Below are 15,313 nucleotides of genomic sequence, written 5' to 3' on the forward strand. Positions count from 1 at the left end.
GTCCCCCAACTCTGAACTCTTAGAACAATTACGATCACTGCCACTCCCCGCTCATTTTTTCTAAAGGGGAAATATCCATCTTCTTGTTGTTTTGTACCGTTGGATACTTTAGCATATTTCTCATACTACTAGGAGTGTAGGTAAGGAGTCCACACACGAGTTTGTAAACACCATGTGTAAGGGAGTTCACCAACGTGATGTTCCTCACCTACAGGGGTGCTGCTTTGTCACCACCCTTGTGCCTTGTCCAGGTGCTGCTTACTAGCCTCTTATTTTGTTTCTGAATTCAGGATCTTATGTTGGTCCTACGAGTAACATTAAAGCACTTCCCTCCCTGTTGGCATTAAAACCCCTGGTGTGGTTGTTGTGTTGTACTGTTGTGTTGTACTAGGCGAGCGAGCATCACTTCCAATTTGTTGTAGTAGCCTTTTCTTTCTACTTCATGGATCTTGGGTCTTCGGTTGTTGAGTTATTTGCTTCAGCAATTGGGCTTCTGACTTAGAGCTTTTGGATTTGTAGGCATTGCTGGTTGTCTTGAAGAAGATGATGGTGTGCTCTTCCCACCACCAGCAGCTATAGAGGAAGGGGAAGTCTGTGGCTGACAAGGGCCTGCCCCCGCAACTGTGGTGGCAAAGAAGGTGGTGGCGCGGTTAGGGCAGCCACAACACCCCATCATCTGGGCGAGGTGGTAGCATCATACTTGTCATCATCCCGTCACATAGCTTTGGTATTATTTCTGGTTTTTGGCTCATGTGCACGTTTGTTGGTATCACTAATCATTTTCACTTTAGGTATAATGATCGCCTAAATCCATGGTTTTTATTGCCTATAGTTTGTTAATGTTTCTCTGGTTTTGCAGTAGTTGCCTAAAAACTGAAAGTATATGAACACTTCTCTATTAGATAATGTGATTTATTAGAGTTAAGAAAATTGATGTGTATGATATAGACATTTGAGCTGGGGCTAATGCTCGTTTACATCTTATTATTGTTGTTGTATGCTTGTGTGCTTAATTTGTTGTTTCTATAGATTAATGTGAGGTATAATCTTGTTTTCGGCTCTCCTGATGTTATAGCTGTTGAGTGCAAGAAATCACATGCAAGCTGGATTGTGTTAGACAAGTAATGGTCAACTACTAAATCAGTAGTTTCTTTAATACATCCTGCATTATCTAATTGTTATTTTTGCTTATTAAATTGTATGTTGCTGCTCAAGGATTTGAAGCATGAGGAGAAGCATTGTGGGGGAGAAGCTTCAGTGCAACATTGTTGTTCTATAGGGATCAACATCCTCAAGATCGCTTGGAAAACTTTCACAAAAAACTCATAATGCAAGCATATGTTTTATTGGAAAAGTTTTCCAAGCTGAATTTCTGAAAGCCTCCTCACTGCTTTAGTTATGCTGAATTGGAATTTGCAACTAGGGGTTTCTAACAAGTAAATTTCTTAGCTAAAGGTGGATTTTGGTCTGTTCATCGACGTGTCCTTTCTGATGGTGGCGTTGTTTGTTAGCGACAAAATCATCAATCAAAGATTGTAATTATATTGCGTCGTTGTTTTGTATCAATTTTTAAGTTGTCGTAGCAACGCACGGGCACCCTACTAGTTTTAATATTAAGTCTGTTGTGTTAAATTTTTATCCTACATTAAAATATTTTTGCTGGTTTAGATTGTATTTTTAGTGTGTGGTTTTGACTTTTGCTTCCAAGGATCGGGCCATTTCTTTATCTTGTCACACTGTCACTATCAAATTAGTTTTTTTAGTTCGGTACTGTAATCATAAATCCATAAACTTTAGTATACTAGTACTTTCTATAAAACTTAAAAAATTATCTACAACTCTGCCAATTATGAGATTTTTAGAAAAACTCATTATCAAGGTGTAATATGTGTTGATTCTTCAAAAAAAAAGGTGTAGTATGTGTTGAAAATAAATCTATTTGCGACCCAGAAACTTCTAATCACTCTATATTTCTATATTTTGGGCTAATATATCCATTTTTTATAAAAAAGCATTCCATATACTCCCTCCGTCTATTTAAACATGGACCAACATTATATATAAGATTAAATTATTGTAAACTAAAAGAACTATATATTATAATAGTTCAAGTAACGATGAATCTAAGAATTTTAATTTTATGTTGTAAAATCTTATGAAACATATGGTATAACTGGTTAAAGTTGATAGTGATTGATTTAGGACAAAACCAAAACAATAAACTCATCTGGACGGAGGAAGTATCTAATTAAAAAGGAAAGCTACGTCTACAACTTTGTGGCTGTGAGTGTTTGTATTTGAGGCTGTTAAATTTGCAAAAATCTCTCTGCAAGTTTGACAAGAAAATTTGTACTTGAAAGACAAGAAAATCCCATAGGGGGCAGCGATGCGCGCGTGGGGGAGCTCCTATAGCCGGCATACAAGGGGATGGGGAGCTCGCGCGACAACCCGTGCGGACAGTTTTACAACATCTTAAGAGGGACCCTATAGAAGGTTGTATTTTAAAATATAGGGTTCGGGACCATAAAACATCCTCCAAGAATGGCCATATTTCATAAAAAATCATCACATGTGTCACACCCGGATTTAAGGGATAAAGCTGGGTGCGTCTCATATGTACGCCAAAGAAGAACATCACATATAATGACAAAGTGTATAGAGATAAAATGTCACAAATATTATTATATAGCGAAAGTGTCTTAAAAAATAAATAATAACAATAAAGCGAACTAATAATTATTCCTTGGCGCCATCAAGTTGACTAGGAGACGCCACCTAGATAAGCTCATTACTCTTCATTGTAGACCTTCTCCTGGACTACCTGCTCTTCACCTGTGGGGGAGGGTTTATTATCGCAATGGTGAGCTCACAAAAGATCATAGCTCAACAAGTTATGGGGAATAATATGCATGAACTCACCAAAGGTGGGAGCCCATGTGAAGTGTAAGGTTGAGCAATAAATAATGGTTGAAGCTAAGCATTGCTTTTAATAAGTTGGTCAAATTTTATTTTCATTAGGCCAGCAGGAATATGATAGTTTCTAAATTGTGTAGCAAATTCTGCCCAGATAACAGTGTTGGCAGCATCATGGGCAGCAATGTAGGAGTCCCACCAATCAGCAGCGGGGCCAGTGACACAACCCGAAGCATAGAACACCTTCTCCCGATCATTGCATTGAGCGATATTAAGCATTTTCTCCAATGATTTCAGCCAATCATCAGCATGTAAAGGATCCGGAGAGCTGGAGAATGTGGGTGGCTTGTGACTCATGAATTCCCGGTGCTTGTCCCAGGGAGGAACTGGTGGTGGTGGTGGTAGTAGTAGTGGTGGCTGTTGCCGCCTTTCCAGTCGCTCTTGTCTCATTTCCTACCGCATTTCTTGTCGCTCCTGGCACATCTCTTGACGTTCTTGCCGCATCTGAGCTTGCATTTCTGTCGTGGTATTTGCCATCTGTAGTAGCATCTGCATCTGAGCGGCAACCACTGGATCTGTCCCAGCCGGTAGAGGGTTTGGTAGATTTATTTCTGGTTGCGATTGGTTAAGAATCCTCCTGCTGTGGTGGTTGGCAGGTAGATCGATTCCACCTCCCTTCCTGGTATTGACCATCTGGGTTAGAAACACATGGTAATATAGAATTACAGATAAGACGAGTAATTACGAGACATGATAATTTGGGGTTTTATTAGCTCTGTAGATTAGTGTGTCACCTACTAATACTAATGCATTACCTTATGGTGGTACATGCTAGAATGCCCTGCTATACTATTTCAGTCAATCAAAGAAGCAAATCAAGCATTTATCATCAGGACAAACATCCAAACACTTTAGATAGAGAAAATATGTATATAATTTTTTTGTGTCTTAGGTCTCCTATCTCTTTAGGAAGTTTGTAGTTGTAGGATTCCAGGGTGTGAAATCATTCTTGTCTTTCTAGAGTAGAAAATGTAAGAGTAGTCAGAGAGAACAACCAAAGGTGAGATAAGACCAAGAAAAGTATAGAAAGAATCAGAGTAAAGGTAAGTAGGTAAGGGTTTTGTCCAGTTCTATATAGGTTTCGTCCTACAGTCAACATTTCGTCTGATACCACTTCTGTCACACCCGAATTTAAGGGATAAAGCCTGGTGCGTCTCATATGTGTGCCAAAGAAGAACATCATATATAATGACAAAGTGTATATAAATAAATGTCACAAATATTATTACATAGCGGAAGTGTCTTACAAAAATAAATGATAACAATAAAGCGAACTAATAATTATCCCTTGGCGTCATCAAGCTGACTGGGAGACGCCACCTAGATAAGCTCATACTCTTCACTTGTGGGGGGTTATATATCGCAAGGGTGAGCTCACAAAAGATCATAGCTCAACAAGTTGTGGGGAATAATGTGCATGAACTCACCAAAGGTGGAAGCCCATGTGAAGTGTAAGGCTGAGCAATAAATAATGGTTGAAGCTAAACATTGCTTTTAATAAGTTGGTCAAATTTTATTAGCAGTTACTAAATGTAAGTATTTAAGTAATAGTAGATCAAAATTAATAATAAACCACAATGCAATGCAAATGACAAATTAAATTTACTTTCATAAATTAATCATGTTATAGTCCTGAGTTACTCATGACCGCGAGCACGACTAGTATATCAGTTTTACACTCTGCAGAGGTTGCACCCTTTACCCACAAGTCGTGTTACCCATTTGCCAAGGGATCGTGACTTCTCATTCATCTCTGCCGAGGGGACGAGGAAGGGTACCACTACGAGGCATTTTCAAAGTTCCACTAGTTCGAGAAAACCCGCTACAGATTGAGAAAGAAGGAAGCATAGGAATCCCCCGTTCGGAAAGCTAGGCAATCTGACCCGAGAACCTCCCTATGCTCTGCAACAACGCCTCCCCGCTCGCCCCTTTCAGGTAAGGTAATCTCTCCCTAGTTTTCCTAATTTTTTAGCCAAGAGTGTTCCATTCCAACCTTGTGGTGGCACTGTAATCTCAAGTTAAGCTCCGTGTTCCAATTAACACCATAGTCCTATCATGAACATTAAAGAATAGAATAACAATAATAAAGTATGATCATAAAGCATATTTATCTCCACACCCAGAACCACATAGAGCAATAGCAGTGACTACCCAAAAGTTCAGTGGTGATCAAGGCACAAGATAAAAGCAAACTAGGATGACCTATTGGGTCTCATCAAAATTAAGCCTAAAAATACCACAGTGATTATATAGAACATTATTGGGTAATGAAAAGTGGTCAAGGGCACAACTTATCTTCAACGAACTCCTGTTCAGAATTATCCACCTGCTGAACACCTAGGTCCTAAGTGGCTTGCTCGTCTATTCGCAGCAATACAAACAAATATGGTACAGGAGAAATTAACATCACACCAAACAGAAGGATATAATGCATGGTAATATTCTACACATCGCAACGAGATCGTAGGTTCAAGAATCACTAAATTCGGGTCTACAGTTAATGAGTTACGATTTTCCGAAGCTATTAAGTGTTTGGTACAAAATATACTTGGTGAGTAATTTTAATCTATGTTTCATGATAAAACAAAGTTATCAGATGATAAACAATATTAATACCAAATTAATGCAACTAGAATGGATCAAAAAGGAATTAAAATGAATTTACTATGATTTAAACAAGTTTCCGGAATTATTTTAATACTAAAAAGTATTTTCTGTTTTAATTTATTGAATTTGAGATTGATTTGGACTGCTGCCACAAATTCCAGAGAGCCTGGGGTTTAATTCATAAAATCTTGGGCTCGGTTGTAATTATTATGTGTAGACTGTGGACGGCGGGTTCATTTAGCGAAAACATGGGTCTCATATGCAAAACTATATCCGTGAAGGGGTATTCTTGGATCTCGGCCGTCGGATCTAAAACGTGCGCCCCGTATTAGACCTGAATCTTCCCCGAACCGGTACCCTACCAAAGCCCTTGGATCTGGATCCCATGACCAGAAACCGTCCACGTTGGTCACTAATCTGATCCGTCCACCGACCATCCAACGGACCCGATTTTCCCCGTAGCGAAACGCCACCCCGATCTAATCTCGGACGTCCACAACTCATCCAACGGCTCAAACGTCAACACTATCCCACCGCACACCCGACGACGGCGATAACACAGAACCGTGGCGGCGGCCATGGCCGGAGCTCCCCCATTCCGCGTAGCAGCGCGCTAAACTCTAATTCGAACCACGCTACGTCACACCAAAGGAAGGACAGACTGATTGGTGGGCTTACTACCTCGATATGGAGCACCAGTGACCCTGCCCGCGCATTGGCGTGGTTCCACGGCGATTCTTCTATTACGGCGAGGAATTCTGCCCGCCTCGATCGGTTTCTCCGCCCGCCCATAGTTCTCACACCTTCGGTAAGACTGAGCGACCTCCGCCCAGGCCCCAGACGGCGCCTGCGACGAGTCGGAGGCGCGGTGGCGCACCCGAACGCGCTCTCTCTCTCTCTCTCTCTTTCTATTCTATCTGTGCGGCGCAAGCTCACGCGATGAAGGCGTTGGTGGTGAAGAGGATATACCAAGGCGCACTTCATATCGTGGCGAAGCTGGCGGCCTAGATAACCGTAGTCGGAGCCCGCGGATCTAGGCACGCCTCCGCCATGCGCGGCGAGTCTGTTTCGGAGAACCAGCTGACCACCTAGTCCCGCAGGTCAGCCAGGTGCTGATCGGGGTTTACTAACGTGGAGAGCTGACAACCGGGCCCTCCCAATCAGCGGCACACTACGAGTAGAGAGGGAGCGCCTGGCAGGTGGGACCGCAACGTCAGCGAGCATGAGCGCGGGTGAGGAGTAGCCGCTGGCAGAGTGTCCCCACATGTCGGCGCGCATTGCTTAACTGGGCCGCTCGGCAGGAAAGGGTAAACGAGCCAAAAGGGAAACTCTGGCCTGATTTGGTCTTCCTTTTCTTTTTCTTTTTCTCTTATTTTATGTTTTCTTTTTATTTTTGAATCTCAATTTTAAATCCAATTTTTGTGGTAAATTTTCATACTTAGATTAAATGTCCAAATCAAAAAATGCCAGTATGAAAGGTTGTATTTATTTATATATTTTTCTTCACATTGTTTATAGGGTTTTCCTTTCCTCCTCTTTTCTTTTCTTACTAGGTATGTGCCCGTGCGTTGCAACGGCACACAAATTGATGAGCCTCCAACAGCTCAGGGCCCAGACGACGAACGGGGTGAGTACAATGGTGACGGCAAAATTCGTGATTAAACAATACCCGTGTGTTACTACGACCCATAAATTGCACGACGACTATATGAATACATCGACATTGATATCTTTTGCTATACAGTGTTTCTTTCTAATTTTATATTAGATATTCGAACTCCATATCACTGTTCTAGCAGTATACCAACCAGTATACCAACCAGTATACCAACCAGGTCCAACCGCAGTTTTTCCGGAGAAGGAGAAGCCCAGCCGCCACTACCGTCCACCCCAGCGAGTAGCTTCAACCCAACAAGCAATTTGAGCTCGGGCACAAATTAAGGCTCCATGGGCGCCCCCTCGGCCTCCGCGTCGGCATCATACTTCTTGAAGGGACCCGCCTTTCCTTCTTTCAAAACTGCTGCAGTTGCACGCAAGGTAAATGTAACACTCGGTCAAAATTTCGCCCAAAAAATAACAAAGAAAAAACAAGTGCAAATATGTGGGGCTTGGTACCTTCTTCCGCCCTATAGGGAGAAAATCGTGCGATTCTTGTTGCCATTACCAGCAACACGCAATTTTCTAAATAATTTAAGCATGTGCGGTGTTCTTCCAGATAAAACTTAGGGGACGACCACCTAGTTCATTGAAAGAGGGGAATAGACCAAGCTCCAACTTTCGAGCTTGTCAAGGCTTGGCATTATTAATTTAAACAAGACATCCAATTCTTAGACATGATGTTCTAAACTGCTAATGAATCTATAATGCTCAAAATAAACAACCAGGTTCTGAACTGGCAATTACACCCACAAGATGCAGATAATTAGAAAGGGTAAAAGAGAAGGCGAATGGAATACCAGGAATTATATGACTACTAAATGGGTCGAGCAAGAATTTTTAGTTTGGTATTCATCAGAAAATCTAAATGTTGGCAGCTGATAAGTATAGTGATTTCTAGTCTTCAAATTGCTACTCTGCCAACATGCCTCCTCTTGCAACTGCAACAGTTGCAAGGCCCCTACCTTTCTCCTTTTAACCACTCACCATTCAGTAATTTTAATCATCATAAAACAACATACTACGAGACAAAAAAACACCTTTCACTGTTGTGATATGTGACTTCCATGAATGACCCTTGTTCCTAACCCACTCGTATACGAATGGCACTCCTAGGTACATGGCCTTCTTGCCAAGCTCCTTTGCTGATCGAGAATAGACATATCCAATGGTGCGAAAAATATCCAATCCAGATGCTGCTAATAGATATTCACAATGAGTTGAATGTGATAGAACATATATAAATAAAAATCATTTAGAATGATCAGAAGGCTAACAGGTGCATTGAGAGCCTCTTTGCCTCGACTTCAGCACAATTAGCAAATCCTTCTTTGTCTCCACGAACATACTGAGAGAAGAATTAATTGAGGAATCTAGCTAGCTTCTACTCTCTTTCCCTTTGCACATTCTTGATCACAATAAATAGAGTGAAACCAACACCGTCACATCAAAAAAATAAGTGCTACCATATCGTTAGTACATATAGAGGTAATTGTTTTTTCCTCATGTCAGCTAACCTTGAGCCTATCCTGAAGCTTTTTAGGGTTGTCCTTATCACTTGTCAACTTAGAGGAAGCCATTGTTGCCATTGCAAGATGGCTAATATAGTCCTCGAACAGCTCGCTCCCAAAAAGAAGGGTAAACACCACAGTACCATCCAATATGTTCTTCCTGGGAAAATGGACAATTAGAATTGATCCAACATAGTATGGCCAACTTCTCAGGATTTAGCTTACTGGAAGTCATCTCAGGTAGCAACTACACATATCAGACATGAGATGTTAACACAAAAAATCTGACGATGTCTATTATGTCAAAACCAAAATTTTGCAGGAGAAAATGCATTTAAACAAATTGATATCTTAGATAACGTGGTGTATGCAAACCATGATGTTGTACTGGATTTCTCAATTAAAAAATACGCAGCACAGAAACCTTGAAGGTTAGACTTTTTCAATACCAGATATCGTAGTTATATCAGATAATATCAAATGTCGTGGTTATATCAGATAATAGTTAAAACCAATTTAACTATTCTAAATAATCAAATTTTCCATGGAAGACATATTTCCATAATAACAAGTCCACAACTTAAGACAAATTTTGATAAGAAAACTAAAATTAGTTACCTCGGCAACAACTATCAGATGGATTGTAAGCTGAAACTGTTTTAGCTGAAACAATAGAGTTTTCTCTATTTTTATACTTGGATTTCTTCCTTATTATAACATGTTCTATTCCCATTGCTACGAAAAGACAATATTTGTACTACTTTTACTCTCTTCAAATCTCTATCTCTTAAGCTATGTTTACTCATTTGATGTTCACTAAACTAATGGCCTAATAGCACTACAGCAGCTGTAGATTCAGAGCATTGACAACACAACAGTACACAATAATATTCAGACGGTTAGAGCTCCTGCATCTCTGAACCAAAAAACACAAAAACAACACAAATTAGTTCCCTATTATATCTACAATTTTGTAACAATCCAGTAATTCAGAAAGACAGGCTGAGTCAAAAGGAAATCTTGACTTCCTCATTCAAGCACAAATCATGACCAAATCGGAGTTGTGTTGTTGAAGTAAAAGTATGTTCCATGCCATCCTCAACAGATTTATAGATGGAATCTAAATCATCAGAATTAAAAACTTCTGATGCAGGGATGTCAGGTGCAGTTGACGATACGATTACAGGTTGCAGGTGTAGCATATAAGGGGTTGACATTGATATCAAATTATCATTGTCCCACAATAGGTTTTCTTTCCTAGCCATCCCCATCTTTGTCGTAGCTAGGTTTTCCCTGCCAACAAGAACAAATGACATGTGGAATCATGTAATTTTTCTGGTGCCTATAATATGAAACCATGTCTCAAGAAAAATTCAAATGCACCATATCAAAACATAGAATAGAGAGTAGACTCACATGGCGAAGCACAAGAGATACACATGGCGAAGCACAAGGGGACATGCATTTCTTTACTGCCCATGAGCTGCAAGCAAAAGCAGTATTTTCCCCAAAAAAACATACAACCTATTCCTGTAGACTCTTTATTGCTGTGCTCAAAACCCTGGAATAGCAATACATTCTTCTCAATATATACTTGCAAAATTTGTACCATCTGCAAGAAGATAGAAACTATCATATTACTACCTATAATCTAATGATAGCATGATGATCCCAGAAAATGCAGTAAAGGGAGAATGGCATGTGCTCATACAAAAGAAACTGAAAAAATGGCAACAGGAAATTAGGAACAATATGCAGGTATAATCATGGCATCACACACAAGATTTCACGCACGGATCCAGGTTATAAATCAAAACCTGCTCATATCGTACTGAAATTCATGTCTCAAACTGATCGGGCATTACAACATATAACAAATTCTTTTTTTCTTCTCTGACCTGTTCCAGCAAAAAGGAAACAATATACCATAAGAAAAACATTAAGGCATATAACAAATTCTTTTTTTTCTTCCCTGAAGAACAAGTGTAGATACGGACTCAATCCAACAAACAGATGTCTCTGTTGTACCTCTGCACCAAGAAGCCTCATCCGGAAAACATTGAGCGCCTGCCTCTCCAATCCTGTGTGCCCATGTAGATGATGCACTGCAGCCTGAAACGGGCGCACACAGTGGGGGTGGCGACGCCGTGCTGACCAGCCCTTGTCTCGGCAATGATGCGCTGCTTCCCAAGTCGCTTGGCAAGCAAGGCCTGCGCCACGGCATTGTTGATCTTGTTGGCACCCGTGTGGTTAAGGTCCTCCCTCTTGAGGTAGATGAGCGGGCCTGTGCCATCGGCGCGCTTGTAGTGCTCCGTTAGGCGCTCCGCGAAGTATAGGGGGCTCTCACGTCCAACGTAGTCCTTGAGAATACCGTCCAGTTCTTTCTGTGAAAAAAATAAGCATCTCGTCAGACATAAGTGCAAGGATGTAAACATTTCTCGTGATTCATATTCAGGGATCACGCATGTTGATCATAATTCTTCCTCGAAGCCGGCTCAGCGAACCAGCCGACGGGGATCTAATCAGTGGGCCCCTCCATCTGCGGCATCTAGGCTGGGACTTGGGTAAACGAACGGAGCAGGAGCGACAAGATAACGGCCGCTACTGCTGCTAGCTCTCGTTGTAGGCGTGCGGGTGGAAGCTCCCTAGCAGCAGCGGCGGCAGTGAGGGGTACAAGGGCTTCGGTAGTGGCGGAGAAGGGGAGTTTTTGTGCTCCCAACGCAGCAGCGCCTCGTCCAAATCCCGCGTCGACCTCAAGCCGATCCTGCCATCCACCATGGCGTTGATTGCGTGGGCGTCCGCGGACGTGGAAGGTGAGCACGAGATCGGTGGAAGAGGATCTGGGTTGAGCGCCCGTCGATGGAAGGTGAGCAGGGTGGCCACGTTGATGGCGAGGAGCAGAGATCGAGGAGCGCGGCTCTGTGCACGGCGGCGAGCGGACGCGGCCCCGGCCGACTGCTCCTCGGCGGCTAGCGGAAATGCGGTCACCCGGCGCTCTGCGCGAGTCTCGGCATAGCGCACGACGCTGGTGCGGCTCCGGCAAACCCCGGCCAGGTGCTACGGCGAGCGGACGCGGCCCCGGCCGACTGCTCCTCGGCGGCTAGCGGAAATGCGGTCACCCGGCGCTCTGCGCGAGTCTCGGCATAGCGCACGACGCTGGTGCGGCTCCGGCAAACCCCGGCTAGGTGCTACGGCGAGCGGATGCGGCCGCAAGAAGAAAAATCGAGGCCAGCGGGACCTCTTCACCCTGTGCGGATGCTTGCGTCTGGTGTATCAGTGTCACAGTGGCGCACATGGCTGCGTGCGTCTGGTGTGTCACGCGTTGCAGGATCGGCGTTGATGGCGGCCGCGCTGTTAGGGCCCGGATCGCAGGATTCGCGTTGATGGCGGCACGGCGTCGCTTTGATAGCGGGGAGCAGAGGGGGCGGTGGGTGGACAGAGGGTATTGGCAGAACCGTGCACCAAAATAATCTGTGAACGTCTACACTACTGTCTTAAGTATCTTTTCTTATTTCCAAATTCTAGGTTGCAAATTAGGTTAATCCTACTTCCCAATTATTAATGTATTATTATTATTATTATTAAATGCACAAACAAATAAACTCCAACATGATGTACTATTCCCTTTATTTAATATGGTTGTTAGTGGTCAAGGTGACTCCATGATTTGATTATGCAAAAATGAGAAAAACAACACAAATAGTTATATAAATTTTTTATATTTATCAATTCTTGCACACTCTATGGCTCCGAGTATTTGGGTATTACAACATGATTATAGGGCTCGGTCTTTCGGGTCCTAAATATAGTACATCATATATTAGAGCTCTATCTTGTTTCCTCTTAATTTACAATTATGTATTTCTTAATAACATGAATTATTTTCTAATAGCATTATTTAAGGCCCAGCTGTTGGAGTAAAGATTTCTCTTGAGACCCTAGATACTTTAAATGTGGTCCTATTCCAAATTTTAGGTCTATATTTTAGAGGTCCTTATTGGCGATGCTCTTAGAGGTCATTTGTTTGTTTATTTGTATTGTTCCTCTAGGACCTTAATTCTTTTTTCTTATTATATTGACACGCAGTTCTCTTGTGTCTCCGAAAAACTAATAAAGATTGTTGATTATCGTTCGTGTTTTTTTCTCGTAAGGATTTTATATGTAAAATTCCATGTCTTTGTTTGAGTCATATTTGTATTATTCGCTAACATGATTGATACATCTCTCGCCTTTAGCCTACAGGCAATTATTATTAATTGTACGAAAGTAAATGTGCTCGTGTATCCTGCCAGCAGGTTCGTTACAACAGATAGGGAGAGAAGGATCATGTTTAGTGCAGCAACAAGACCGGCACGTGAACACGTCGCCTTTTATTTTATCACAAATCTCCAGCAATTGACAGTTTAGTGCATTATATTGGTCTATCAGTCAATTTGTAAGCTATCGGATTCATACCTGAAGGTATGGTACACGTACTAGTTAGTTGGCAGCGACCAGACGATTCATGGCGCGGCTAGCGATCTGGATTACGAGGCCCTGTTGTAGGACAATTACAACTATGGCGTGGCTAGCGACCAATTTTTGTAGGTCTCACTTGATCAATTTGAACTGAGATGATGTCTTTTGTCTGTCTTTGGTGCAGAAATGTTGAACAGCAAAAATACCATGCGGACTGTCCGCCTCTGTGGCCAAATGGTCCGCGGTCCAAACTGTCTGCAGTCCACGCGTGCACAGAATCAGTTTGAGTTCTAGATTTATAGCGGAATTTGTTAGCAAATACTGTGGGGTTAACTTGAGAACCGACTTGTATTGGGTCCATACCTCCACCCTTTATATAGCTGAAGGGCTAACAATCGATTCAATCAAATCTACTTATCAATTTTACCTCAATTGTATCGTTCTTCCAATTCCTGGGAGTAGGAGTAATCTAGCCTTAGATTTAGATCTAGTTTAATCTTCCACAACAATCTCTTTTCGACTCTACGCCGATTAGAAACGCATCGGGTGGTCTGCTGAACCGGAGCAACGCCTTGTAACTCTCCCCCTCAACGGAATCACTTCCGGGAGGTAAGTTCTAGGGTTCTTCGCGGAGAAAAAAGTCCTCTACGACACCGCGGATCATCCGGCCCCAGGTGCGGACTGTCCGAAAGCGTGCAGAGGAGGAACCACTCCTGCGCTTAGGTCGCGGCCTGTCTGGGCCGGTGCCACGGACCGTCTGCGCCTTCGCAGAGATCTAGCACCATCAGGTGGTTCGTTTCAGTGTTTTAGCGCTCAGATAGGGGCCAACAAGAAATTAGATACATCTGTTCAAGGAGACTGATCACTTAGATTGTTGCAAAGGTGAAGGTGAAGAGACCTGCTAACTACAGGGAACATGCTGCTGCTGGATGTATCTACGCTCTAAACCTTTTGTAACAGGACAGCTTTTATACTCGTACTCATGTTCCTTGGTAAAAACAGAGTAGTCAATCGTCTTTCAAAAGAAAATAGAGAAGTATATGTAACCGTGCAGGCGTGCAGCGCCAGTGAGAGCTGCGTGATGGCGATGGTTGAACAACGGCGCACGACCAACCAATTGTTAACTGAATAACCAGTGAAGTTTTATGATGTCCGGGTAATTAAAAAAAAGAAAAATAACTTTTTTCCTGGTGCTAGAGGGCACAGACTTGCACTTGTGGTGCACTGGTGCCTAGCTTGTTTATACTATTGTGCACAATATAATAGTGTACTAGGTGGACAGGTGGTTAACTAGAAGAAGAAGAAGAAAATGCTTAGCCCTTCTTATCACTGTCGCTGCACCAACTTAGGTAGCTTCACGTCAGTCCATGCTTGTTCTACCTTTAGCCATATACTAAGCCGCTGGGATCTGGAACCTTTTGATCCCTTTTGAGATCGGTGTATATATCCTATTCCTCCTGTAGACGAGCTGGTTTGGTTACCGGCCGGTTCTACAGAAGCGGAGGAGCTTCAGGTGACCAGGCGAAGAGGAGGTCAGGGTGTTGGGTGTGTCCTCTACAGCCGGTCAATAGAGACTGGATTGGGCTTAATCCAACTATCGTTCCTTTAATCGGGCCCTTGATCGGGAGGGCCCACGCTAACCTCGGTTGGAGCCCCCAGACACACGACGCTATATATATAGGACTAAGGGGTCGCAGGAAAGACTAACGCTAGTACCTCGCCCCAAAACCCTAGTCCTCAGAGGCCCCCATCGCCTAGGCGTCGGAGTGTTTGGAAACGCAACAACCTACGGCGGCACGGATCCCGATGCCTGCTGCTTCTCTGCAGGGCGACGGTATGAAGATAGCAACAACAAAGGTGTGTATTCCTCTATTCCTCTTAGTAGATCAGAACTACTCGTCATCAAGATTATACTTCCAGTTCCAGTTACGGATTGGTTTTATAGGGACTTAGGAATCGATCCTAGGCAGTATAGATTCTAACAATGGTATCAAAGCCAACCTAAGAACCCTAGATCTCCTAATCCGCATTCGGTTTTATGAGATCGCAGAAAGGTCTCAGATTCATGTGATTGAACTCATTTTTTTTTAATAATTATTCATCACCCG

Source organism: Zea mays, chromosome 8, assembly GCF_902167145.1.
Source record: "Zea mays cultivar B73 chromosome 8, Zm-B73-REFERENCE-NAM-5.0, whole genome shotgun sequence".
In the NCBI taxonomy this organism is placed as follows: domain Eukaryota; kingdom Viridiplantae; phylum Streptophyta; class Magnoliopsida; order Poales; family Poaceae; genus Zea; species Zea mays.